Source organism: Capricornis sumatraensis, chromosome 17, assembly GCF_032405125.1.
Source record: "Capricornis sumatraensis isolate serow.1 chromosome 17, serow.2, whole genome shotgun sequence".
Classification (NCBI taxonomy): Eukaryota; Metazoa; Chordata; class Mammalia; order Artiodactyla; family Bovidae; genus Capricornis; species Capricornis sumatraensis.
The window spans coordinates 12,522,348-12,550,340 of NC_091085.1; the positions used below are offsets into that span (position 1 = coordinate 12,522,348).

General features: G+C 39.9%; 1 pseudogene; it reads left to right on the forward strand.

Annotated features, from left to right (window-relative positions):
- The first annotated feature begins 245 nt into the window (after positions 1 to 245).
- Positions 246 to 27,554, forward strand: LOC138094044 (tigger transposable element-derived protein 1-like; annotated as a pseudogene).
- The last annotated feature ends 439 nt before the right edge of the window (positions 27,555 to 27,993 follow it).

Genomic DNA, 27,993 nt, shown 5'->3' on the forward strand with positions numbered 1-27,993 from the left:
GTTAACGTAGATTAGTTAGCATTTTCTCGTATTTTAAGCAGTGAGGAAAAAAAGAACTTGGAGAAAGTATTCTTACTTTTTGTGTTTTCTTCGGATCCCTCTCATTGTTGGAGAAATAGTTTCTTTATTAGGTCTTAGTTTTATTCCTTCATTGTGAGTGTAAAATGATTTTCCTCAAGCCTTCCTGACTAAAACTCTGGGGCTCTTGACTCCTGCTCTCCTTGGGTGTTTTTCCCAGCGTAAGCATGCTTGGCTGCCTAAACCACACGTGTGCTTGCACGGCTCCCGGGTCCACTTTCTACTTACTCTCTTTGTAAGGACCATAAACAGAAGCAGTTTTCAGCTAGAAGTCCTAAGTCCTAACATATTTCCCTTTGTTATTATTTATATCTGAAACTTTCAGGATAGTCCTAACTCTCAAAGGAATCTCAAAATGTGCTTATCTCAGTTTTTCTTAAGATTCATATAGTACAATTTGAATTTTAGGAAACATTAGAGTTTTTCCTCCTCGTCACTTCTTAGGATTGTTGCTTGTTTTATGTTGCTTGGTGTCTGCGGTGTTTTCCGGTGTGGGGAACATTCTGGGAAAAGTCTTTCTTCTTTTTCTTGAGAAAGAGGGAATTGAGGAAGGACTCATGAAGCCTTCAGAAAGCTCATTTAGCTGCCATTTAATACAGCATTGTCTAATAGAAATGTAAGCCAAATATATAAACAATCTAGCAGCTATATTAAAGAAACTGAAAAGAAACAGGTGACATTACTTGTAATAATACATTTTATTTAACATAATATATCAAAATGATGTTTTCAACATGTGATCAATATGAAAACTATGAAAACTTATTCAGTGTTTCACATTTTTGCTTCAGTACTAATTCTTCGTGATCTGGTGTATAGTTTATACTTACACTACATCTCATTGTGGGCTTAGCCGTGTTTCGAGTGCTCACTGAACAGCACAGATGTGGATTATGAACTTCTTTTTGGTTTTCTTGTTAGAGACAGTAGTGTCACGCAAGTGTATGTTCCTCGGCTCTTTGTCTCGTCACAACAAAGACTTGGGGCGACGGACATTAAAACCCTCGGCGCGTCACAGCTCTCGGGTCTTGGACAAACCGTGTTATAGCTCTTAGGCACATCAGTGTTACAGCTCTGTTTTATTTAGAAGATAGCAGGAGAATCCATCCTCAAAGCGTGAGGGCATGCCAACCCAAAGACTCGAAGAGAAGAGAGTGGGGGGTGGGGAGAGAAAGAAAAGAGAGTGGAGGAGAGAGAGGGAGAGAGGGAGAAAGAAGAGGAGAGAGTGGAGGAGAGAGAGAGGGGGAGAGAGAGAAAGAAGAGGAGAGAGAGAGGGGGAGAGAGAGAAAGAAGAAGAGAGAGTGGAGGAGAGAGAGGGGGAGAGAGAGAAAGAAGAGAGTGGAGGAGGGGGGGGAGAGAGAGAAGAGAAGAGAGTGGAGGAGAGAGAGAGGGAGAGAGAAAGAAGAGAAGAGAGTGGAGGAGGGGGGGAGAGAAGAGAAGAGAGTGGAGGAGAGAGAGAAAGAAGAGAGTGGAGTGGAGGAGAGAGAGAGAAAGAAGAGAAGAGAGTGGAGGAGAGAGAGGGGGAGAGAGAGAGAAAGAAGAGAACAAACTGGAGGGGGGAGAGAGGGAGAGAGAGAGAAAGAAGAGAAGAGAGGAGGAGAGAGAGAAGAGAGAGGAGGAGAGAGAGAAGAGAAGAGAGTGGAGGGGGGAGAGAAGAGAAGAGAGTGGAGGAGAGAGAGAGAAAGAAGAGAAGAGAGTGGAGGAGAGAGAGGGGGAGAGAGAGAAAGAAGAGAAGAAAGTGGAGGGGAGAGAGAGGGGGAGAGAGAGAAAGAAGAGAAGAAAGTGGAGGGGAGAGAGGGGGAGAGAGAGAAAGAAGAGAAGAGAGTGGAGGAGAGAGAGAGGGGGAGAGAGAAAGAAGAGAAGAGAGTGGAGGGGAGAGAGGGAGAGAGAGAGAGAGAAGGCAAGAGAGTGGAGGAGAGAGAGGGGGGGGGAGAGAGAGGAGCGCATGCACGCAGGAGAGAAAGAGAGAGCGCAGGCGCTTCGGCCCCTCCTCTTACATGCCCCCCCCCCCCCCCCGCCTGCCCTGTGCAAACTGGGCTTAGCCAGGAGTGCTGTTGGTTCTACCTGAAGTCTTCACTCTGGTCCTCGGACCTTCTTTTGTTCTTTTTTTTGCGGGCTTTTCCCTTCCTTGTCTTTTAGCCACCGCCATTTGGGACTCCTTTTCCCTATTCTACCTACCTAACAGTAGTATGTGGAATCCATAAGAAATTGGCTTTAACGAAGCTTCACTCTTTAGTAAGTTAGGGCTTGAGTGTTACAGAACGGTTTCTGTGGTTGAGATACAAAGTTGTTAGTTTATAAGGGCAAATGTATTTTTATACATTTTCTTCATTATATATGTAATCTCATTGTTGAAAATTTGGAAAAGTCTGGATAAGAGACTAAAAATTGCCTTTATTCTTCAGTCTAAAGATAACAAATATTAGACTTTTGTTGAATTTCCTCTTTATGCATGTTTCACTTTAAACCAAAGAGAAAATAGATTCCTCCTTTGTTTTATTTTCCTCCTCTTCATACTCAGACATTTACTAAGAATCGTCAGCAGTCCTCTTGCCTCTGCTTACATTTCTTCGTTCGCAGTCCCAGGCTGTGCCCTACGACAGGTCCTCTGAGTGTGACTCTGGAGGAACACAGTTGCCTGAATGCTGCTCCTGAGATTGTGGTTAATACTAGAAACCCTGACGGCTTTTATGTGCTCGGGACTAAACAAATAGAGTTGCCTTCTATTTTTCCTGCCTACAGCCTTTTACATCCCTGCCCCTGGCTTTTGTTGTTGTTGTTGTTGTTGTTACTGAGATATAATTCACATAGCAGAAAATTTACCGTTTGAAACATATACAGTGTAGTGGGATTTAGTATATTCCTGAAGTTTTGCACCCATCATACTGTCTAAGCATATAGCATTCTAGTCACCGCAAAAGAAACCCCTTGCCCATTAGCAGCCTGTTGCCATTTTCCTTCTCCCCAGTTTGTGGCAACCACCAACCTACTTTCTGTTTCTGTGAATTTGCCTACTTTGGACATTTCATATAAGTGGAGTCATATAATATACGGCCTTTTGTGTTTGGCTTATTTCACTTAGCATACTGTTCAAGGTTCTTCTGTGTTGTACCATGTATCAATACTTCATTCTTATTTATGGCTGGATAGTATCCCATTGTATGGGGATAGCCAACTGCATTTTGTTTATCTGTTCGTCAGTTGATGGACATTTGGGTTGTTTCCAATTTTCTGATATTACAAATAATCCCCTAGGTTTTGAGATTACAGTCATTCTCATTCTCCAAGAACATTGCTTTCTTCATATCATCCTTCATTCTTGGAGGTGGCTCCCTATTGGTTATACAACATAATTCGAGATACTTAGCTGTGTTAAAACTCTTACAAAGTGTGTCCTTAGGCTACTTTCTTTTCCATTGTGTTGTGCTTTACTATTTCTAAAATCTGTGCTACTTATGGATGATAGATTATTTAGACTATATATATATATAAAAATTTGTCAGTTGAATTCATTTTAAAGTAATGTAAATTTTTGAGAATGACAATTTCATTGACAGATTTAGATAGGTAGATAGTTTGGAGAATTTTAGAAAGGCAACTTATTAGAACAGAGCAAAGAGAAACATAGTAAAACAGAGAATTTTCCTTTCCTGGGTTTGAATCAGCCTCTGATACTTGGAACTCATTCAGATCATTCATTTTCTGGTTAGTACTATTAGCAATTATTTTTGGGGGGCCATCAGTGTTTTTCCCCCTTATCTAGATAGAGTCAGTGTTTTTCTACTTTTAACATGTCTGAAATAGTAAAGATAAAATGCTTTTACATCCACTTAAAAATTATTCCCAGAGTGTCTTCATGTGCCGCGTGCACGTACACACACACACACACACACACACACACACACACAGATGTATAGTGGCGTCCTCTCCCATTTCACAGTAAAAGAACGTATACAAACTATGAGAAAAAGTCACAGTATATCCTAGACATCTTTTCATAATAATACATTGAGAAGTCTCTTTTTTTTCCTTGCAAAATAATTTCTTCAAAGTGAAGTTACTAGCGCATGGTGTATCCATTTGAAATTTGATTACCTATACTTAGAAAAAGAGATAAGAGAATATAAATGGGAAAAAGGAGACCATTAATGGACTTTTGGACTTTGTTTACAAATGAAAAAATGAAGGATCAGGAATTTTAAGTAATTGTCCATGGTCACGCAACCAGTGCAAGGTCAGGTTGCTAATATACATGTTTCTGGTTTTAACAGGGCTCCTGACCTTTCTGTTTATCTGTATTGCATTTGATGAACGAAAGGGGAGATAAGTCATGCCAGCTTCTTTCTGGAGAGAAATAATAGAATTCCAAACTTTATTTTGGGGATCAGTCCTTTAAGAAAAGGAGAAGGCGATGGCACCCCACTCCAGCACTCTTGCCTGGAAAATCCCATGGACAGAGGAGCCTGGTGGGCTGCAGTCCATGGGGTCACAAGAGTCGGACACGACTGAGCGACTTTACTTTCACTTTTCACTTTCATGCACTGGAGAAGGACATGGCAACCCACTCCAGTGCTCTTGCCTGGAGAATCCCAGGGATGGGGGAGCCTGGTGGGCTGCTGTCTATGGGGTCGCACAGAGTCAGACACGACTGAAGCGACAGCAGCAGCAGCAGCCTTTAAGAAAGCTTTGCATTTTGAAGCCGGCAAGTGTGCTTTTTAATTTTCAGAACGATTTCTGATATTAAGAAGTATCCTGAAATGATAGTAAAAACACTGTAGGATGAATTTGAAGAAAGTACTTAAAAAGAGAGCCTAGTTTACGTAGGTCTTTATCACAGGCAGCATTTCAAATTGGGAAGGGAAAAGATGGCTGATTTGGTAATTTATGTTGCAACAACTTTCTAATCATTTGGCAACAAGAACAACAACTGTTCATTGTTTTACTCTTTGCGTAAAAGTAATTTAAAAATTAAAACAAATGCTAATATAAAGAGGCTTTGTGGGGGTTAGCCTTTACTAAAAAGACTGAACCCATGGAGTATAGTCCTGAAAGTTTCATTTTTTTTCCCAATCAGTGTCTTTTTAATTTTATTTAAGTGCCCCTTAACATCATCTCAGGTCAAGCTCAGAGCTTTCTCAGTATTTTTCTTTTAGTTACAAAAGGTCTAGTTCTACTCTTGTCCCTTATTAGACTTGACCTGGATCTCTCACACTGCTTTGCGCTGCTTCCCCTGTTGTTGGGAGTGTAAATTTATGCGGCCTCTTTGGAGAGCAGTTTGACGTGTGGAAATAAAGTTCATGTGCCCCTTGACTCAGGAGTTATACTTCTAGGAATTTAGTACTACAGATACACTCGCACAACTTTGTGTGAAAGGTGAGTTCATTAGAGATGAAAATTCCTTGTTGGCTCTGATAGAAGTTCAGAAAAACTATACCCTATAACTTAATGTTTATGAACAAGAGAGCTGTTAAACTTTTTCCAGCTCTTCCAGCAAAATGATGAGGTATGTTATAATTTAACAACTGGACATTTAAGTTGTATCTAGTTTTTTTTTTTTAAGTATGAAAAAATGCTGCAGTGAACATCTTTATGCTACTCACTCATGAGTGTTGAGAATGTTTCTTTACATTTTCCCCCCTTCATACTTGAGGGACAATAGGGGACTACAGTTTAAATCACAGCTAATTGTCTAGTTGGATGTGTGACTTTATGACAAGCACTTTAACCTTCCCGAGCAGGAGGTTCTGCAGCCCGGGGCCTCTCAGGCTGACGTTTAACAGCTGTAACAAATGCACTCTTCCTTGTGGCCCACTGTCACATTCTTTACTGTCCCATAGGGAGCATGTGTCAGTAAGGGTGCTGTTGGTATTTTGGATAAGCCAGTCCATTGGTGGGATAGTCCCATGATTTTCTGGTCTCCTTCTCCATTGTGGTGTCATTGTGCTACAACTGTGTATAGTTACTGATTCACAAAGCTACTTCAGCAGTTATTAAGGGGATAGAACTGCTCCCAGCTGAACACTACTATTGTAAAAAATTTGGGCAGGCATTATATAAGATTATTTCTGATTTTTATTGGCTTTTCTTTACCTCCTCTTTCTTTTAGCAAGAAGCAATAGTAGTTTAAGTTATTTGACCTCTGTATCTACCCTAGAACATGTTATTTTGTTTATTATTCCCATGAAAGTCTGGGTCAACCATTATAGTTTCTTCACAGATACATTAATAATTTGATATAAAAACAAGACTGTGTTCTGATTTATTAACTTTGTTTAATAGGTTGTTCTACTTTTTTTTTTTTTCAAACTGAGGAAAAAAAAAAATCACAGAAATGGTACAAAGACTTCCCATACAGCCTTCATCCAGATTTCCCAAATGTTAACATCTTACACAATGACAGTCATGAAAATCAGGAAATTAATGTTGACATAATACTGTTATCTAATCTCCAGGCTTTATTCTGTTTGTTAATGCAAGAGATGAGGGTTCAACCCCTGGGTCAGGAAGATCCCCTGGAGGAAGAAATGGCAATCCACTGCGGTATTCTTGCTTGGGAAATCCCATGGACAGAGGAACCTGGCAGGCTACAGTCCATGGGGTTGCAATGAGTTTGACAAGACTTAGCAAGTAAACCATCAGTTCAGTTCAGTTCAGTTCAGTTCGGTTGCTCAGTCGTGTCCGACTCTATCGCAGCACTCCAGGCCTCCCTGTCCATCACCAACTCCCGGAGTTCACTCAGACTCATGTCCATCGAGTCAGTGATGCCATCCAACCATCTCATCCTCTGTCTTCTCCTTCTCCTCCTGCCCCCAGTCCCTCCCAGCATCAGAGTCTTTTCCAATGAGTCAACTCTTGGCATGAGGTGGCCAAAGTACTGGAGTTTCAGCTTCAGCATCATTCCTTCCAAAGAAATCCCAGGGCTGATCTCCTTTAGAATGGACTGGTTGGATCTCCTTGCAGTCCAAGGGACTCTCAAGAGTCTTCTCCAACACCACAGTTCAAAAGCATCAATTCTTCGGCACTCAGCTTTCTTCACAGTCCAACTCTCACATCCATACATGACCACAGGAAAAACCAGAGCCTTGACTAGATGGACCTTTGTTGGCAAAGTAATGTCTCTGCTTTTGAATATGCTATCTAGGTTGCTCATAACTTTTCTTCCAAGGAGTAAGCATCTTTTAATTTCATGGCTGCAATTACCATCTGCAGTGATTTTGGAGCTCCAAAAAATAAAGTCTGACACTGTTTCCTCTGTTTCCCCGTCTGTTTCCCATGAAGTGATGGGACCATATGCCATGATCTTCGTTTTCTGAATGTTGAGCTTTCAGCCAACTTTTTCACTCTCCTCTTTCACTTTCATCAAGAGGCTTTTGAGTTCCTCTTCACTTTCTGCCATAAGGATGATGTCATCTGCATATCTGAGGTGATTGATATTTCTCCTGGCAATCTTGATTCCAGCTTGTGCTTCCTCCAGCCCAGTGTTTCTCATGATGTACTCTGCATATAAGTTAAATAAGCAGGGTGACAATATACAGCCTTGACGTACTCCTTTTCCTATTTGGATCCAGTCTGTTGTTCCATGTCCAGTTCTAACGCTTCCTGACCTGCATATAGGTTTCTCAAGAGGCAGGTCAGGTGGTCTAGTATTCCCATCTTTTTAAGGATTTTCCACAGTTTGTCATGATCCATACAGTCAACGGCTTTGGCATATTCAATAAAGCAGAAGTAGATGTTTTTTTGGAACTCTTTTGTTTTTTTGATGATCCAGCAGATATTGGCAATTTGATCTCTGGTTCCTCTGCCTTTTCTAAATCCAGCTTGAACATCTGGAAGTTCATGGTTCATGCACTGTTTCAGCCTGGCTAGGAGAATTTTGAACATTACTTTACTAGCATGTGCTGCTACTGCTACTGCTGCTAAGTTGCTTCAGTCGTGCCATACTCTGTGCGACCCCATAGACGGCAGCCCACCAGGCTCCCCCGTCCCTGGGATTCTCCAGGCAAGAACACTGGAGTGGGCTGCCATTTCCTTCTCCTACTAGCATGTGAGATGAGTGCACTTGTGCGGTAATTTGAACATAATCTTTGGCATTGCCTTTCTTTGGGACTGGAATGAAAACTGAGCTTTACTTGTCCTGTGGCCACTGCTGAGTTTTCCAAATTTGCTGGCATATTGAGTGCAGCACTTTCACAGCATCATCTTTCAGGATTTGAAATAGCCTAACTGGAATTCCATCACCTCCACTAGCTTTGTTTGTAGTGATGCTTCCTAAGGCCCACTTGACTTCACATTCCAGGATATCTGGCTCTGGGTGAGCACACCATTGTGATTTTCTGGGTCATGATCTTTTTTGTACAGTTCTTCTGTGTATTCTTGCCACTTCTTCTTAATATCTTCTGATTCTGTTAGATCCATACCATTTCTGTCGTTTACTGAGCCCATCTTTGCATGAAATGTTCCCTTGGCATCTCTAATTTTCTTGAAGAGATCTCTAGTCTTTCCCATTCTATTGTTTTCCTCTATTTCTTGGCACTGATCACTGAGGTAGGCTTTCTTATCTCTCCTTGCTATTCTTTGGAACTCTGCATTCAAATGGGTATATATTTCCTTGTCTGCTTTGCTTTTCACTTCTCTTCTTTTCACAGCTATTTGTAAGACCTCCTCAGACAACCATTTTGCCTTTTTTGCATTTCTTTTTCTTGGGTATGGTCTTGATCCCTGCCTTCTGTACAGTGGTAGGAACCTCCGTCCATAGCTCTTCAGGCACTCTGTCAGGCCTAGCCCCTTGAATCTATTTGTCACTTCCACTGTATAATCGTAAGAGATTTGGTTCTGTTTAGTATAGTGGTATCAACTTGTTCTGAAGAAAAATCTCGCCTTTGCCTTAAGTACTGGCCTAGTTCACTTATACAAGGTGTGTTAACCGTCTTTCCAGGGTATATTTTTTATTAGAGTTTACAATATCACAAAAGATTTCAGTCTTTGCTCATCACTTAACTTCTAAAATAAGTGTTTGCTCTTATACAATATACATTAGATCCTTGTCACAGACCATAATTTTAAATTTGCAGTTTCAAGAAGGTTGGAAAAGAACAAAATGTGAAGCATAATTTACAAGCCATCAGCTCCTAGATATTTGAGCTTTTTTAATTAAGGGAGGCATTAGAACCTTATGTTCTTAGACTGTGTTGTTTTGGCTCACAGAATTCATTCATAGTGTCCTTTGGTTTCATCTTGAATTTATCTTTAAATTGTCTTTATCAGTGAGTCTCAAAGTGTGGTCCCTTATCATTAGTAGGCTTAACTAGTTAGAAATGTAAGCTTCTTAGGATCCACCCAGAGGAAGCAGTCTGTTAAGAAGCCCTTCAGGTGATCCTGATACAGGAGAAACACTGTTGTCTATATTTCTATAATTTGTTTTGGATTTTGTTGGAGGCTGAGTTCTGTGTTGTATTATCTGTTTTACTTAGTTTGTAGGGGTGTTGAGATATTTTGAAGTTTAACTCTCTATTCTCTCCTCCCTTCCCTGAATCTGGTAACCTCAAATTTTTTGTCTCCATGAACTTGTCCGTTCTAGATACTTCACTTAAGTGGAGGTTCGTGCAGTAGCTGACCTTTCGTGTCTGACTTATTTCGCTTAACGTAATGACTTCAGAGTCCACCCCTGTTGTAGCATTTATATCAGAACTTCTTTTTATAGTTGAATAGTAGTCTTTGGTGTGTATATCATATTTTGTTTATCCATTCATTTGTTGGTGTATACTTGGGTTATTTTCAACTTTTTTGGCTATTGTGAATAAAGCTGTAATGAATGTTGGTGTTAGAGCCCCTTTTCTCAACTCCTGGGTTTATTTTTTCTCTGTTCAATCTCCATGTCATGTCCAACTCTCTGTGACCCCATGGGGTGCATGCAGCATGCCGGACTTCCCTGTCGTCCATCATCTCCTGGAGTTTGCTCACACTCATGTGCATTGAGTTGGTGATGCCATCCAACCGTCTCATCCTCTGCCCCCGCCTTCTCCTTTACCCTCATGCTTTCTCAACATCAGAGTCTTTTTCCAGTGAGTCAGCTTTTTCCATCAGGTGGCCAAAGTGTTGGAGTTTCAGCTTCAGGATCAGTCCTTCCAGTGAATATTCAGGGTTGATCTCCTTAAGGATTGACTGGTTGGATCTCCTTGCTGTCCAGAAGAGTCCTAAGAGTCTTCTCCAACATCACAGTTCAAAAGCATCAATTCTTTGGTGCTTGGCCTTCTTCATGGTCCAACTCTCACATCCATACATGACTACTGGAAAAACCATAGCTTTGACTAGACAGACCTTTGTTGGCAAAATGATGTCTCTGCTTTTCAATATGCTGTCTAGTTTGGTCATAACTTTCCTACCAAGGAGTAAGCATCTTTAAATTTCATGGCTGCAGTCATCATCTGGAGTGATTTTGGAGCCCCTCAAAATAAAGTCTGTCACCGTTTCCCCATCTATTTGCCATGAAGTGACGGGACCAGATGCCATGATCTTCGTTTTCTGAATGTTGAGCTTTAGGCCAACTTTTTCACTCTCGTCTTTCACTTTCATCAAGAGGCTCTTCAGCTCTTCTTCACTTTTTGCCATCAGGATGGTGTTACCTGCATCTCTGAGGTTATTGATATTTCTTCCGGTAATCTTGATTCTAGCTTGTGTTTCTTCCAGTCCAGCGTTTCTCATGATGTAATCTGCAAAGAAGTTAAATAAGCAGGGTGACAATATACAGCCTTGAGGTACTCCTTTTCCTATTTGGAACCAGTCTGTTGTTCCATGCCCAGTTCTAACTGCTGCTTCCTGACCAGCTAGAAATGGAATTTCAAGTCATATGGTGATTTTGTTTGTCTTCTTGAGAAACTGCCAAACTGTTGCCTACAGTGGCTGCACTGGTATACATTCCCACCAACAGTGTATAGTTTCTCCATATCCTCGCTAAAACTAGTGTTTTTTCCCTTTAAAAAATTTGTTAAAAATTAAAAATATTTATAGCTATCTTAATATCTGTGAAGCTATGATTTTGATTTGCATTTCCTTAGTGACTAACCATGTAAAGCATTTTTTCATATGCTTATTTGGCCATTTAAATCTCCTTTAGAGAAATATCTGTTCAAATCTTTTGCCCATTTAAAAATTGGGTTCTCTTTTTGTTGTTGTGTTATTGGAATTCTTTATATATTATAGATATTAAACATTATTAATATACATGGCTTACAAATATTTTTAGCCATTTGGTAGGTTATCTTTTTACTTTATTAATAATACCTTGATGTATGATAGTTTTAAGTTTGATGAAGGCATTTTATCTTTTTGTTGTTGCTGTTGCTTGTACTTTGGTATCATATCTAAAAATCCACTGTGATGAGTGTATCAGTCCAAGACCATATATGTTTACATGTCTTTGTGTAACAGTTGTGTGGTTTTTAGCTCTTAAATTTAGATCTTTGGTCCATTTGAGCTATCATTTGCACATGATGTGAAGTAGGGATGAACTTCATTCATGTGTGGAAATTTGGTTGTCCCAGCACTATTTTTTGAATAGTGAGTTGTGCATGTATTGTGATGGGCTATTGTAATGTGAACTTCAGGGTGAATTTTCAGGTGTTGATAGTGACGTCCTAAAGAATGTGCTCTTCTTGTAAGAAGTTAATGTTGTTCATCTTTAGTTAATCTTGCGTAGAATATCACTGTGTGATAAAAATATAATTTGAGCCACATATGCAATTTAAAAGTTTCTAGGAGCCTCATTTTAAAAAGGAGAAAAGATTAATATATTTTAATTAATCTGACATCTCAAATATTATCATCTTAACATGTAAATAATATAAAATATTGAGATATTTTGCCTTTTTTTTTGGATTGATTCTCCAAAACCTGCTGGGTGTTTTATTTGATTCGATCACCAAATTTTAATCAGAAATATTTGGTCTTTGTTTAGAGTTTGTAAAATTTATGATTGAAAAAGTAGACTCACATACCTAAGTTGTTCCAAACAAATTTATGCTTTTCAGTGCCTGAAAGTGAAAGTCGCTCAGCTGTGTCTGCTCTTTGCGACCCCATGGGTCATGCAGTCCGTGAATTTCTCCAGGCCAGAGTACTGGAGTGGGTAGCCTTTCCGTTCTGCAGAGGATCTTCCCCACCCCACAGTCAAACTCAGGCCTCCTGCATTGCATGCGGATTCTTCACCAGCTGAGATATCAGGAAAGCCCTTCAGGATCTGAACTTAACTGCTGAAAAATGAATTTCTTTTAGTATTTACATCCAAACTGATAAAACTGTTTCCTTTTTTTTAAGTAGAATTCATTAGACTTTGAAGCAAAAGCTTAACAGTTTCAAAACTGTGCTACTCAAACTAAGCAAATTCACTAAGTCTTGTGTCAATTCACTACTAACAGCAGATTTCTGAAGGATATTGCATAAATTGAAAAGCAACTCTAAATTCGGTCAGTATCAAAGTGTTCAACTATTTCTTGTTATTTTTGCAGTTTTCACACGTTGTCCATTGTAACTAAAATATTCTGTCTATTGATTCATGTTATGGAAAAATGTAAAATCTTTATTGATTTGTTTTATGAAAACTTTCAGCTTCAGCACAGATTTCCATACCTTATAGCTAGGTCATAAATAACTTTTTGATACTCAGATTAAGCTTATTTACATATAGTGAGATATTGATGAAAAAAACATAATAAATACTACTATTTTGTCTCTGATTATTGAATCTAAAGCAATATTTTTTGAATAAGAGTTAATACAGTAATACAGTAAACCTTTGTGAAATTCTTCCATTACTCAATCACTGACAAATAATACAAGATTATTAAATGTATTGTCTTCTGTTTTTTCAACAGCTATGCAAATTGGCTAGGATTCATATCATTTGTGTGTACACACTTAACAATTTTAAACACTTAAATCCATGACACTTTTCATAGTTAACTTTAGAAAGCTAAACACAAATATTTTTAATGTATATCATATGGTGGAACAAAACAATAAGAGAAGCATTGGTTTCTTTTAAAATTCCAGTAACTGAATTTTTGACCTCATATGGCTGGAGCTGTCTGTTGAGATAGAAACTAATTTTTTAATATATAGCTGAAATTCTTTGACAGATGTAAAATTTTAGAAACAGTCTGTGCCATAATTTTGATTTTTTAAAACTATATATTGACATTTCTTATTAAATTTGGAAGTCCTTTCAAACAAAATGTCTAAAATTTTAATTTGGCAGTGTCTTTTGTATCACATGGTTAATCTAAAGGTAAAAGAAAAGTAATTTCTCAAACTCTATTGATTTTTGATATTGTTAGAATGGTCTTCCATATGATAAACAGTTGTTTTGTGGCTTAAATGAAGACCTTTCACTTTTGGTAAGATACCCTTTTTAGTATTCCTCTAACAAAATGCCTGTAATTGAAATGATTACTTTCTCTCCACTTAAATTTGGTTTTCTCCCTCTTTCCCCCCCTTTCTTTCTCTCCTTTATTTCTTAGAATTCAACACATTTTATAGCTTGCCAGAGTCATAAGCCCAGGTCCTTATACAATCTTTTAAAAATGTCTGTGGGACTCTTAATTCTTGCACCAGGTGACTAACTTTGTTGCTTCTATTTTGACTTAGGAAACCTCTTATAAAAATTGCTGAAAATGTGTCTTAATTTTGTCCACCTTTTGGTTTGAAAAGTTTTCTACGCAGGAAGCAACTTTTAAATTTTGCTCTACTGCAGCTAATTGTGATTATTACTCATGTTAGAATTGTGGATTACCTTCTTCCAGTCTCACTGATTGTTCTAGTTGCAGCACTAACTTTTGTATCTTTACTTGATTCTTCATAAGTAGAATGCCTTTGTTTTCATTTAAAATTTTTGTTCACCTCACCAACCTTTCATCCATTTAAAAAAAAAGAAAAGAATTATATTCAAAATATATTAAAATTTTAAAAATAAAAATTAAAATGAAAAAGTATCTCCATTTGACTATCAGTTATGATTTACATAGGCTTCACTGCAACTTGTGATCTTTGCAAAAAAACTTTAAGCAAATGCGTTACACTACTATTAATATGTAGAAAAAAGATTACAGTTTAATAGTTAATTGATGCTATTTAGATCAAAACAATAAAGTTTTCTTTAATAGACACTTTATATCACTTCAGCTTTTACATTTAGATAAAATTATGATTAAATAAAAATTCAGTTATTCAGTAATGCTAGTCACAGTTTAGATGTTCACTAGTATATGCAGCCAATGACTAATATATTGGAAATGAAACTTTGAGAGTTGGTTATATACTTGCTTAAAATATTTTGATGACTTGAGATCAAGAATTAGTCTTTTTTGGATAATGCTAATATCATAAGAGGCGTACCAGAAGGACTTATGAATTAAGAATCCTGGAAAGAGTTGACTTTTGCACTTTGCTTTATTAAGCTCCACAGATGCCATGTGTGCGTTTTCTAAACAAGTTGAAAGTCTGTGGCGACCCTGAGTCAGCCGCGTCTGCTTGTGCCCTTTCCCCAGCAGTGTTTCCTTACTTCACGTCTGTGTGTCACTTCTTGGCAACCCTTGCGATGTTTCACACTTTCCATTATTTTGTTTGTAATAGTGATCTGTGATCAGTGATCCCTGAAGCAATTGTTTCGGGGCATCACAAACCACACCCTTGTAAGATGGCAACTTAAGTGATAGATGCTGTGTGTTCTGGCTGTCCCACTGACTGGTCATTCCCCCACCTCTCTCCCTCTTTTCAGGCCTCACTATTCCTTGAGACACTACAGTACTGAAATCAGCCAGTTGATAAGCCTGCAGTGACTCCAGTGTTGAAGTGAAGAGGAAGAGTTGCCTGTCTCTCACTTTAAATCGAAAGCTAGAGACAATTAAGCACAGTGAGGAAGACATGCTGAAGCCGAGACAGGCTGGAGACTAGGCCTCTGGAGTCAGTGAGCCGAGGTGTGGGGAAAGGAAAAGTGCTTAAAGGAAATTCAAAGTGCTGCTCCAGCGAATGGACGAATAAGAAAGCGGAACAGCTTTTCTGCTGCCATGGAGAAAGTGGCAGTGGTCTGGAAAGAAGGTCAAACCAGCCGCAACATTCACTCTCTCTCTTAAGCCAAAGCGTAATCCAGAGCAAGGCCCTAACTCTCTTCAATTCCCTGAAGGCCGAGAGGTGAGGAAGCTGCAGAAGAAAAGTCTGAAGCTAGCAGAGGTTGGGTCATGAGATATGTCAGGAAAGACCCTGTCTCCCTAACAGAAGCGCAAGGTGAAGCAGCCAGTGCTGATGTAGCAGCAGCAGAGAGTTTCCCAGAAGATGTAGCTAAGATAATTAGTGACTACAGTAAACAGCAGCTTTCAAATGTAGACAAAACAGCCTTTTGTTAGAAGACGCCATCTAAGACTTTCATAGTTAGAGACGAGACGCCGGTGCTTGGCTTCAAAGCGTCAAATGGACAGGCTAACTCTCCTCTTAGAGTCGTGTGTGACTGGTGACTTTAGAGTTGACGTCACTGCTCACTTACCATTCTGAAAGTTGTAGGGCCCTGAAGAACTGTGCACAGTCTCCTCGCCTCTGCCGTGTAAATGGAATAACAGAGCCTGAATGGCAGCACCTCTGTGCAACGTGGTTTACTGAAGACTACTCCCCAGAAAGAAGATTCACAGCATTGCTGCTCATTGACAGTGCACCTGGCCACTCAGGAGGTCTCATGGAGGTGTACAGTGAGATGAATGCTTTTATACCTGGAACACAACATACATTCTGCAGCCCATAAATCAAGGACCAATGGAGATTTCAGTTCTTATTATTTAAGAAGTACATCTCATAAGTCTATAGCTCTCATAAATAGTGATTCCTCTGACGGAACTGGGCAAAGTATATAAAAAGCCTTCTGGAAAGGATCCACCATTCTAGATGCCATTAAGAACACTGTGATTCATGGGAAGAGATTATAATATCAACATTGACAGGATTTTGGAAGAAGTTGATTCCAGCCCTCATGAGTGACTTGGAGGAGTTTAAGCCTTTAGTGGAGAAGGAACAGATGTGGTAGAAATAGCAAGATAGCTAGAATTCAAAGTGGAGCCTGAAGATGTGAACTGCAGTCAGATGGCACTGGTGGTAAAGAACCCCCCTGCCAACGCAGGAGGCATGAGAGACTCAGGGTCCATCCCTGGGTCAGGAAGATCCCCTGGAGGAGGGTATGGCATCGCATGTCAGTATTCTTGCCTGGAGAATCCCACGGACAGAGGAGCCTGGCGGGCTGCAGTCCCTGGGGTCACACAGAGCCGGACACGACTGAAGCGACTTCCCACCACCACCACCATAGTCCTTTGCATTTCTCTGTTGTTGGTTGTAACTTCTGTGGTTTCCCTGATGTCTCAGTGGTAAAGAATCCACCAGCAGCGCAGGAGATTCAGGAGACATGAGTTTAAATCTTGGGTATGGACGATCCCCTGGAGGAGGAAATGGCTATCCACTGCACTATTCTTGCTGGAATAATCCCTTTGGCAGAGGAGCCTGGCAGGTTGCAGTCTATTGGGTTGAAAAGAGTTGGTCATGACTGAGTACGCATGCATGAAGTTTCTTCTTATGGATGAGTAAAGAAAGTGGTTTCTTGAGATGGAATATACTCCTGATGAAGACTGTAGAAATAACAAAGGATTTAGAATATTACATAAACTTAGTTGATAAAACAGCGGCAGGCTTTGAGAGGACTGGCTCCAATTTTGAAAGAAGTTCTGCTATGGGTAAAATACGATCAGACAGGATCGCGTGCTACAGAGAAATCATTTCTAAGAAGAGTCAGTTAATGCAGCAAACTTCACTGTTTTATTTTTAGAAATTACCACAGACACTCAAGCCTTCAGCAGCCACCATAGTAATTAGTCAACAGCTACTAACACGGAGGCAAGCCCCTCCTCCAGCAAAAAGATTACAGCTCACTGTAGGCTCAGATATGGTTTGCATTTTTTTATTAACAAAGTATTTTTAAATTAAGGTATGCACATTGTTGTTTTTTAGACATAATACTATTGCACTCTTAATAGTCTGTAGTGTAAATATAATTTTATGTTGTTGTTCAGTTGCCAAGTCATGTCTCTGACTCTTTGCAACCCAAAAGACTACAGCACAGCAGGCTTCCTTGCCCTTCACCATCTCCTGGAACTTGCTCAAACTCATGTCTCTTAAGTTGTTGATACCATCCAATCATCTCATCCTTTGTCGCCCCCTTCTCCTGCTGCCCTCAATCTTTCCCAGCTTCAGGGTCTTTTCAAATGAGTCAGCTCTTCACATCATGTGGCCTAAGTATTGTAGCTTCAACATCAGTCCTTCCAATGAATATTCAGGAAATATTGAATATTAAAAATATTGAATATTTCCTTTAGGATGGACTGGTTGGATCTCCTTGCAGTCTAAGGGACTCTCAAAAGTCTTACAGCACCACAGTCCAAAAGCATCAATTCTTTGGTGCTCAGACTTCTCTATGGTCCAACTCTCACATCGATATATGACTACTGGAAAAATTATAGCTTTGACTATCTGGGCCTTTGTTGACAAAGTGATGTGTCTGCTTTTTAATACTCTGTCTAGGTTTGTCATAGCTTTTCTCCCAAGGAATAAGCATCTTTTAATTTCATGGCTGCATTCACCGTCCTCAGTGATTTTTGGAGCTCAAGAAAATAAAATCTGCCACTGTTTCCATTTTTTCCCCACCTATTTGCCATGAAGTTATGGGACTGGATGCCGTGATCTTAGTTTTATGAATGTTGAGTTTTAAGCCAGCTTTTTCACTCTCCTCTTTCACCCTCCTCAAGAGGCTGTTTAGTTCCTCTTCATTTTCTGCCATTAGGGTAGTATCATCTGCATATCTGAGGTTACTGATAGTTCTCCCCGCAGTCTTGATTCCAGCTTGTGATTCATCCAGCCTGGCATTTTGCATGATGTAATCTGCATATAAGTTAAATAAGGAGGGTGCCAGTATACAGCCTTGACACACTCCCAGTTTTGAGCCAGTCTTTTTTTTACATGAACTGGGAAACCAGTCAAGTTGTGTGACTTGCTTTATTGTGATACTCACTTTATTGTGGTGGGTTGGAACTGAGCCTGCAGTATCTCTGAGGTATGCCTGTATTTGCATTTTCTTAAAAAGAAAAACATTCCAAACATTGTTTATGGATTAAAGGATACTTAGTAACCAGACACTTGGATACATGTATTATATATGAAATCATTCCCTCTCCTTCCCCCCTTTGTTATTCGAGAGTATTCTGCAATATTCTTCAAGTATTCTGCAAGAGTACTTGGAGAATGAGAGCGTGTCTATATTCTAAAAACGATTCCATCACTTAGATGAAAAGACCAAACAGCAACAAAAAAAGGGAAACTATTTTAACTGCTCCCTCACAAAGAATTAGGAACATTTCATCTATAGAGATATGTAAAGGTCTCATCAGGTTTACAGCATATCTTTATATTATGAAATTTAGTTTCAGTTGACATGGATTATGGAAAGATAATGAATTGTTAGTGAATATTCTGAATTGGGTAAATATGAAAATGTTTTATTAAGTATACCACAACTCCTTTGTAAGTATACCTCAACTCTTTTGTGGTTTTTAAATCTAGGAGAGGACGTATCTAACTTTTTTCCTTCTTTTTTTTAGCTGTTATCCTTTGAACAAGCCAAGTAGTAAGTTATCCATGTTTCTCATTTTTGCAAAATAAACGAATGCCAGTGTTCATTCCTTTCTTGGTTGTGATCTGTGAATACAAAGGGATGTCTTAAGGCTTGTTTTAAAGACCAGAGGAGCAAGTCTCTGAATTAAAAAGGAAGTAAGGTTTATCTTAATAAGAGAATTTGTCCAAATGTGTTCTGTGGAAGTAGTCACTAGAGAGGGTTCTTGCAGAATGGTTTCTGTGATTAAGGTTGAAGAAATATTGTACACTGTAATAATGGTCTGTTGAAGATTCATAATGCACGGTGATATGTGAAAGACTCTGAGACATCTTACAGGAAAGAAACTTGCAAAAGCTTGTTTACCCTGTATTTCTTGAACTTGGACAGTGGAACTCCTTTTTTGTTTAAGCTGTCTATCCTGTGAGAAATGCTGCCCTCTAGGGGCATAAATTTAATTGCTCTTGAATTTGAGTACTGTCGTGCTGCCTTGTCTTGGTGTGTACAAACTGTAATGATAAGTACTAAATACACAGCAATGGAAAATAGGAAGGTCTTATTTTTATCTAATTTTAAGAAAAGTTCAGGAGATAGAACAGCAGTGTATAACATATGGCCCTCTTTTTTTTGAAACATGCCTTATCCTTTTCTTTATATAGAGAATTATAAATGCAAGTCAAGTCTCCAAACATGATGAAGTTTCTCTTGCTGGCAGAAGTCTGTCGCTGTTTTCTTTGAAGACCTGTAAAATCTTGGTTCTAACAGTTACTATTCCAAAGGGCGTCAGGGTCCTCGTACTCCTTCCCATAATTTTGATGGTTTCCAGATCTGTAACTGGAGTCAGACTGTAGCATGCTGTACTCTTGGGTAGTCAAAGTGAGAAGAACGGGATTACGTGTCAGTGTAACTTTTTTTTTTTTGCCAACATAGCAAAAACTGGAATATGTATAGATGTTGGTTCTATATATAGATGTTGGTTCTGTGTGTAGATGTTGGTTCTATGTATAGATGATGAGAGAGAAACATACTTTTACATTTGGCAGAGTGTATTGGCATGGTGCAATTACCAGAGACTCTGGATTCAGTGTTCCAGGTCAAGCAGCCAAGAGAGGTATCGATAATTGATGCTTCTTTGATTAGTCTCAGCACTGGCCTATAGTTCATAAAGTTGAAAGCCTGTGAACTCATGGTAATATGTAGAGGAAGAAGTTAAGAGATCAAGGGTCATGGGACTGATGGAGTGGATTTTTCTTTGTGCCTATTCACCTCTTTATTCTCTGTCCACTGTTGTCCACTAAGAGGTCCAGAGGACATTTTACTCACCCGAAAGGTGAAGCATACTTTCAGGACAGTGCCAACATCTGTGAAAAGCAGTGTAATTGCTATTGTCTGTGGTTGGGAGACCTGCCTACATTTAATTCATTGAAATTGTCTTTCTGATTTCAGATGGTGGGAGTCTAGGATGCCTCTTACTTTCATAGGCAAAGTGGGAGTCATTTTCCTGAGGTAGCCGGACTGGCCTGATGATCAGAGATGCAGCGACAGGAATGCTTCTTTTTGGCTGTGGCTAAATGGTCATGGAATCTCTGTCCTAAAATAGATGGGCAGACTGTTAAGGGCTCTACCAGATCTGTATAACCAAAAATTTTAGGTCTCACAAATGGAGGTCTGAGAGTGACTGTAATTCTTCATACAGCTCTACAGACCAGGTCATGTCTGTAGAACGTCTGAAGTGTTCCTTCTTTGTGTGTTTATGCATTTAAAAATGTTTTCACTTATTTTTCCATTCCCACCCCCTTTGCCGTTTAGTCTGTAGGTTGAAAGAAATCGGAAGGGAGGGTGACATAGCCCGTAGCTTCTGATACTGGAGCTGTGCACAACAACTGCTGAGACTGGGTTTCGTCTCCCTTTGAGGAACAGAGAGAGTTTTGTGCATACGAGGCTTGGTTATAATCTTTCGGGCTTGAGAATCTTGTTTGGTGCTTGAAGTTTGGAATAAATATGTATGTTGGTCGATAGCCAAGACTTGTTCTGTATTTGGTCTTATTTCAAATAACCCCTCACTGTTGGAGAAATCGGTCTGATTGGAGTATTGTAGAAGGCAGGACTCAGTTTCCTAACATCTGTTGCATCTAGGACATGAGCATGTGACCTAGATTCTGCTGATGAGATGCGTCTTTGGAAGACATGAATTCAGAAGGGAGAACTGCAGGGCAGCCGCTTTTGCTTGGGTTGCTTCCTGACGTGGATGTTGGGGACTGAGACGGTGGGCTTTTACAGGGAGTATGGCAAACTCTCTGGCGAGTCTTATGTCTGAGGCTTCACCCTCATGGCACCAAGGGTTCAAAGAGTGCGAATAACTGGTGAGGAGACTCAGGTATTTCTCTGGCTGTATACCCCCAAGTTGATTCTTTGGCTCTTTGCAAAAGGGAATTCTGTGTGTCACCTAAAGTGTTTTAATAAATTCCTTTTCTGATGAGACTAACTGGAAATAGATTCTGTTGTTTGTAGGTAAAAACTGATTGATTGACTGATTGTAAAGAGTTTGTTTATTGTCGAAGTGTTTTGTTTTTCTAAGATCCAAAACTAAAAAGCCTCTTGATGAAAGTGAAAGAGGAGAGTGAAAAAGTTGCCTTAAAGCTCAACATTCAGAAAATGAAGATCATGGCATCTGGTCCCATCACTTCATGGGAAATAGATGGGGAAACAGTGCAAACAGTGTCAGACTTTATTTTTTGGGCTCCAAAATCACTGCAGATGATGATTGCAGCCATGAAATTAAAAGACGCTTACTCCTTGGAAGGAAAGTTATGACCAACCTAGATAGCATATTGAAAAGCAGAGACATTACTTTGCCAACAAAGGTCCGTCTAGTCAAGGCTATGGTTTTTCCAGTAGTCATGTATGGATGTGAGAGTTGGACTGTGAAGAAAGCTGAGCACCAAAGAACTGATGCGTTTGAAACTGTGGTGTTGGAGAAGACTCTTGAGAGTCCCTTGGACTGCAAGGAGATCCAACCAGTCCATTCTAAAGGAGATCAGCCCTGGGTGTTCTCTGGAAGGAATGATACTAAAGCTGAAACTCCAGTACTTTGACCACCTCATGCGAAGAGTTGACTCATTGGAAAAGACTCCGATGCTGGGAGGGATTGTGGGCAGGAGGAGAAGGGGACGACAGAGGATGAGATGGCTGGATGGCATCCCTGACTCGATGGATGTGAGTCTGAGTGAACTCCGGGAGTTGGTGATGGACAGGGAGGCCTGGCGTGCTGCGATTCATGGGATCACGAAAAGTCGGACATGACTGAGCAAATGAACTGAACTGAGCTGAAGATCCAAAAATTACCAAGCACTTGCACTCTACTTTTTCCTCCCTGGAGGTCTACCATTTTTTTCTACCTAGAACTAGAAGGCCAAGTTTTGCACCTTCTAAATTGTTTTCTGTCGTTCACAACTCAGTTTGAGTTCCACTGCTCTGGTGAAACCTTTCTTTTAAATCCCAGCACGCTGACGGATATTTTTTTCCTCTGAATTCCAGTAGCACTTGTTTAGGCCTTAAGTGTCAGATTTTGTTTCTTTCTTTCTGTATGCATCATAGCTCTCACACTAAGTGATCAGTTTCCTGAGAACTGGTAACATACCTCTTTCTGTCCCTTGCATTATCTAGCGGAATGCCTCGTACCTATTAGAGTCAAAGTTCAGCACGGTCACTTTCATAATGCTTCATAGAGTTACTGAGAATCACAGGGATGCCAGGCCAAGTGAGCTGAGATAGCAAACTGATTAGACTTATTTTATCTTGTCCTAGCGAGACAGAATTGTCTGGCCATGAGCCCCGCCCAGTTTCTGTCTTCCTCAAGAGATCTGAGACTTGCCTCTCATCCCTGTTCTCATCAGTAGGTGGCCATATCTTTTGAATTACCATCTTAAAAATGTTTTATACTTGTTTGCCTTGACAAAAGCCTTCTATGTATTTCTTTCCTATTTCCTTCCATTGTACCCTCTGAAATTGTTGTTCATAATTAAGCTATTTCTAATCTCTTAAAATTTAGCATAAATTATGAAATAATTCAAACATACAAAAACTTACAGGAAGTAATACAGCAAACACTTTTGTGCCTGGCCGCAAGCACGTTAACTTCCTCCCTTGTTTGCTTTCTCTCTTCCTGTAAAATCCTCCTCTCCTCGTCCTCTCCCCGCTCCTTTGGAAGCCGCCGTTATCCTGAGGCCTTTGTGCACCGTTCCGCGCCGCACTTTCACATGGAGGTTAGTTCATTCTTCTTAACTGCTGTTCGGTAGTCCATGTTCAATGGAACTCAGTTTCATGCTGAGAAATGACTGGGTCCTACCTTTTGGTAATAGTATTGTAAGGAACAGACTTGTACATAGATGCCTAGTCTCCATGTAACTGTATCTGGTACAGACACCAGGGCCAGACTTGCTGGATTACAGGGTATAGGTGCCAGTTTATCTCACAGAGTAAAACCAGCTCCAGTCCAAAGGAGAGGTACTACTTTGTACCCACCAGCATGGTTTCCCACATCTTACTGACTTTTTGTTTTTATCTAGCCCCTAATTTTTGCCCCTCTGAAGGATATGGAGTTTCATAGTTTTCACTTTCATCACTGTATTTTTAGTGGAGTTGAACTTCTTTGCATTCTGATCTCCTGTTCTGTGAATCTTTCTCAGTATCCTTTGCAGTTTTTTTTTTCCTTGTAGAAATTGGATTTTATATTGATGTGTGGCAGTTCTTTTTATAATGAATTATCAAATGGATATTAACGGATAAAGTGGATATTAATGTTCTGGTAATATGCATTGAAAGTATCTTTCTAGTTGTGGATTGTTTTTAACTTTATTTAGAAGTTTTAAATTCATGGGATAATTCCTAGAGTTTGGTCTGTATTGTAGTCTCATTTGCCTGCTTTCATGTCACTATCATACTGTGTTAATTACAGCAGTTTTGATGTCTGATAAGGCTCCTTCTCTTTCTTAGTGAATTTTACATCAGTTTGTCAAATTTTATTTCACTTCAAAGAAAATCTGGCAAAAAAAAAAAAAAATCCCCAAACCCTGTTTGGACTTGTGATTGGAATTTCATTTAATTTATAGGTTTACAGTGGGGATAGTTGTCATCTTATTGGATAACTATGGTGTATATCTCTACTTACATACTCTAATATTTTTCAGTACAGTTGTATTGTTTTCATGAAAGTCTTCTATTAGGCTTATTCTTAGATTTTTGAAATGATTTTTTGTTATTGTGAATGATACATATTTATAAATAGGCATTTTGCAAATGGTGGTTACAAACTAGTAACCACCAGTAACCAATGGATATTGGAAACAAATTGCTGTTTGTGTGCTGGTTTTGTATTCAGCAACCTTGCTGAACTCTAATTCTAATGTTAGATTCTCCTGAGGACCCTGTGTTGGTAACTGTATCATCAAAGAACAGTAGTGTTTTTGTTCCTCTCCATACCTAACCCTCTTTAGTTTTCTTACTGAGCTATTCAGGACACCTTTAATAAAACTGCAGCCCTCCATGAGTCTTAGCTGTATATGAATGTTACCGTATGGAAGAGGAAGGAGGATCGGAGCTCTAAAGTCTGTGACCAAAGGCCAAAATTCTCATCTACAATCCCTACCTGTGAATTAAAGGCCAAATACCTAGGCTAAGACTAGTAACCCCTCCTAGGACGGAAGCAGTGTCAACCTGTAATCCTACTGGTTTTTCCTGTATTAGTGTCTGTCTGTGTTTTAGTTGCTAAGCTGTGTCCGACTCTTTTGCAACCCCATGGGCTGTAGCCTGCCAGGCTCCCATGTTCATAGAATTCCCCAGGTAGGAATACTGGAGTGGGTTGCCATTCCCTTCTGCAGGGGATCTTCCTGACCTAGGGACCTGACCCAGGGCTCCTGTGTTGCAGGCAGATTCTTTACTGTCTGAGCCACCAGGGAAGCTGTCTTCTCTTCTCCAAATATCAGTCTAAGTGTTGCTTCCCTGGGGAAAGGTCTTTTCTGACCCAAGACACCCGCTCCGTTAAGTGTCCCTGTTGTGTGCTTTCACGGCATTACAGTTGTGATTTTTGAGGACTCCGTATTAACCTCTCCGGTTTTCAGAGGGCAGAGTATATTTATTTTTTTCCATCTTAGTGCATAGCATGATAAATTTATTAAATGTTGGTATAGTTTTTTCTTTATCTTGAAAATTGATGAACTGTTCTATTATTAAATCCTTGGGTTGTTGGATCAGTCTGTTATAAAAAGTTATGAGTGTGAGAGAATGATTGATAGCTGGTAATTCTGATTTTATTGGCACCAGATAAAAAGGAGCAGTAGTACTGTGTCCTGAAGTCTGGAACCATGTCCAAAAGGCCTGCCGCCTGGTTCCCAAAAGCGCCTGAGCTCTATGATGTTGTCTTTTTTCTTACTTGGAAGCTATGTGAGTGAAAGACTATTTACAAAGATACTTCTAAATGCCTGTTCTTTTTCTCTTCTCTGATGTGTTTCTTCCTTTGCTTATTGGTGTTTGTCAGGGATAATGATCTTTAGAAGCTTGTTGTTTTCTGATTTTTTATACTGATACTGTATGGTTTAAAATTTGATATGCCTTACTGCCAGATAAAGATCCATAAAAATGCTTTGTGTATACTGGTATCATTAAATGTTACCATTAATGCAAATACACATTAAAATATTGGAGGGGAAGGTTGTGCTTTGATTTTTGCTGTTTCATATTTACATGAATAATTAGGCAGTTTGCTATACATATAAAAGCTTTGATGTCTCTGAAAGACTGCCAGGGTTTGAGTTTTTCAGTCAGTTCAGTCGCTTGGCCGTGTCTGACTCTTTGCGACCCCATGGACTGCAGCACGCCCAGCTTCCCTGTCCATCACCAACTCCCGGAGCTTGCTCAAACCCATGAGTCAGTGATGCCATCCAACCATCTCACCCTCTGTCGTCCCCTTCTCCTCCTGCCTTCAGTCTTTCCCAACAGCAGGGTCTTTTCCAGTGAGACAGTTCTTTGCATCAGGTGGCCAAAGTATTGGGTTCTTGTTCCACTATTTCCTAGCTGTGTGACCTTAAGGAAGTGACTGAACGGCCTCATGCTTCAGTTCCCTAGTCACTACAGCATATTAATAGTGCCTGGCAGCACTGTATGGGAACCATGTGTGGTGGTATGGATGGTGACTGACACTTGATAACTGTTAGATAATTATTACTTTTTGCATTCTGGGGAGGCTAATAAAAGCTTTTCCATTTTTTTTCTTTGTGGTAAAATACACGTAAGAAATTCACCATTTTCTGCATTTTTAAGTATGCAATTCAGTGGCATTGAGTAAACTCAGTGTTATGCAGCTGTCACCACTGGTCATTTCTAGAACTTTTTCATTGTCCCAAACACAAACCGCTAAAAAAAGCTCTCTGCACACTAAAGTTCCATCTTCCCCTCTGCATAGTCCCTGATACCCACTATTCTACTCCGTCTCTATGAATTTGACTTTTCATGGTAACCACGTATAAGTGGAACCATATGTTTATCCTTTTGTGACTTGACTTATTTCATTTGGCATAACACTTTCAAGGTTCATCCATATTGTAGCATGTATTGTAGCCACTGATTTTTTTTTCATTCTTTTTTGATTGGAGAAGATGCTTTATGTGATTTCATTCTCTCTGAAATTTTTGAGACCTGTTTCTTGGCCTAACATACGTAGAATTCTTGAGAAGACTGTGTATTCTGTAGTGCAGTTGGGTGAGGTGTTCTATGGATATCTGTTCAGTCACTTCAGGTTGACATGAAAGACACTTCGTAACTTGAACACACATGAAGAGAACCTTTACTTTTCAACCTGAAAGATTTATTTTAGTACTTCTTGCAAGGCAGGTTTGCTAGTGATGAATTCACTGTTTTTGTTTATCTAGGAATTCCTTAATCTCTCTTTCATTTTTGAAAGATAACTTTGCTGGATATTCCCTGGTGGCTCAGACGGTAAAGTGTCTGCCTACAATGCAGGAGACCCAGGTTCAGGCCCTGGGTCGGGAAGATCTCCTGGAGAAGGAAATGGCAACCCATTCCAGTATTCTTACCTGGAGAATCCCATGAATGGAGGAGCCTGGTGGGCTACAGTCCAGGGGGTTGCAAAGAGTCGGACATGACTGAGCAATTTCACTTTCTTTACTTTCTTTTTTGGTTGATAGTCTTTCTTTTGGCACTCTGACCTCCTTGGTTTCTGATGATAAATATGTTGTTGAGGTTGTTCAGGATCTCTTAAACATGATGAGTCACTTGAAGATTCTCTCTCTGGTTTTTGACAGTTTGATAAGTGTGGCTCTCTGAGTTTATTCTAGTTGGAATTCATTGAGCTTTTGTTTAGATTACTTTTTTAAATAAAATTTTGGAAGTTTTTGGCTGTTATTTCTTGTAATATTCTTTTTGCTTCTTTTTATACTTCTTTCTGAAATTTCCATTTTATGTATGTTATTAGTAAACTTGATAGTTGACTCATTAGAAAAGACTCTGATGCTGGGAGGGATTGGGGGCAGGAGGAGAAGGGGACGACAGAGGATGAGTTGGCTGGATGGCATCACGGACTCGATGGACGTGAGTCTGAGTGAACTCCGGGAGTTGGTGATGGACAGGGAGGCCTGGCGTGCTGCGATTCACGGGGTTGCAAAGAGTCGGACATGACTGAGCGACTGAACTGAACTGAAACTTGATAGTGTCCTGAGGTTCTCTGAGACTTCTGCTCATGCTTTTTCTCTTTTTTTTCGTTATTCAGGTAGCTTAATCTCAATTGATATGTCTTCAGATTTGCTGATTGTTTTTTTTCTTCTACCTGCTGACTTCTGCTGTTAAACCCCTCTAGTGAGTTTTTCATTTCAGCTATTGTTCCTTTTAATTCCAGAGTTTTCATTTGGTTCCTTTACAGATGTCTTTCTGCTTATTGATCCTCTTCATCTTTGAGACACTGGTGCCTCACCTCCAGCTCTCCTGGCACGCTTTCCTTTAGTCCTTTGAAAATATTGAGAATCGCGGATTGAAGGGCTTCTCCTATGGCTCAGAGGCGAAGAGTCTGCCTGCAGTGCAGGAGCTGCAGGAAACGCAGGTTCAGTCCCTGAGTCGGGAAGATCCCCTGGAGAAAGAGATGGCGACTCACTCTAGAGAAGTGCATGCACAGAGGAGCCTGGCAGGCTGCAGCCCATGGGGTCACAAGGGGTCGGAGGCGA